The following is a 1396-nucleotide window of genomic DNA, read 5'->3' on the forward strand; positions in this document are numbered from 1 at the left end:
TTTTTTGAGATAGAGTCTCACACTGTCACCCAGGCTGGAGTGCAGTGGCACAATCTTTGCTCACTGCAACCTCCGCCTCCCAGGTTCAAGTGATTCTTGTATCTCAGCCTTCCACGTGACTGGGACTGCAGACGTGTTCCACCACACCTGGCTAATCGTTTGTATTTTTACTGGAGATGAGGTTTCGTCTTGTGAGCCAGGCTAGTCTCAAACTCCTGGTCTCAAGTGATCAGCCTGCCTCAGCCTCCCGAAGTGCTGAGATTATAGGCATGAGCCATTGTGCCCAGCCAAGTGGCAGAGTTTTATGATGCAAACATAGACATTCAGGAATTTAGGACCATACATGTTTTCTAAGTCATAATATCTTAAAGTTTATGGCTTCTATATGTTATTTGTTTACTTGCCTTTTAAACTTGATAATGGACAGTTTCTGGTATACTCAGAAGTAGAGTAGTGTGAAGAACCCCCCATCTCTGTCACCTAACCTCAGCAGCTGTGACATGGGAAGACTTGCTTCACCCAGGCTCCAGCTCACTCTACTCCACTGCCCCTATTATTTGAAAGCAGACCTCAAACATCATATTTTTAAAAGTAAAACTGTAATACCATTAATCAGATTAAAAAGTAGTAATTTCTTAATATTATCAAACATGCAGTCAATGGTTAGATTTTCCCAATTGCCATATAATTTTTTAAATGAATTTAACTCAGAATCCAAATCAGGCTCATATATTGCAGGTGGTTGACATGGCCTGTAAGAGTTTCAGTTCGTGAGACCCTCCCCCCGCTTTATCCCTCTCTCTCTTTCCTTCTACAGTGTACTTATTGAGTAATCCTGGTCATGTGTCCCACACAGTTTCTCATAGTCTGGATTTTGCTTATGACAGTGCCATACAATACCATTTAACCTCTTCCTCTGTCCCTGGATACCCTACATTTGGTGTAGTTAGAGTTTGAGATTGGCAGTTATGGCAGGTGCAGTGGCTCATGCCTGTAATCTCAACACTTTGGGAGGCTGAGATGGGTGGATCACCTGAGGTCAGGAGTTCAAGACCAGATTGGCCAACCCCCTCTCTACTAAAAATATAAAAATTAGCTGGGCATGGAGCTGCACACCTGTAGTCCCAGCTATTTGGGAGGCTGAAGCGGGAGAATCACTTGAACCCAGGAGGCGGAGGTTGCAGTTAGCCGAGATCCCACCACTGCACTCCAGCCTGGCAGACAGAGCCAGACTCCATCTTTAAAAAAAAAAAAAATGGTAGGCACTGTGGCTCACACCTGTAATCCCAGCACTTTGGGAGGCTGAGGCAGGCAGAAGTCTCCCTTGAACCTGGGTGGTGGAGGTTCCAGTGAGCTGAGATAGTGGCCACTGCACTCCATGGGCAAAACTCTGTCT

The 1396-nt window shown here is 45.3% G+C and overlaps 1 protein-coding gene across 5 annotated transcripts in view; it reads left to right on the forward strand.

Annotated features, from left to right (window-relative positions):
* Positions 1 to 1396, forward strand: part of TAF1B (TATA-box binding protein associated factor, RNA polymerase I subunit B) — an 87832-nt gene that overhangs the window by 85069 nt on the left and 1367 nt on the right. The window lies entirely within an intron of this gene.

Source organism: Cebus imitator, unplaced genomic scaffold, assembly GCF_001604975.1.
Source record: "Cebus imitator isolate Cc_AM_T3 unplaced genomic scaffold, Cebus_imitator-1.0 Scaffold1, whole genome shotgun sequence".
Taxonomy (NCBI): Eukaryota; Metazoa; Chordata; class Mammalia; order Primates; family Cebidae; genus Cebus; species Cebus imitator.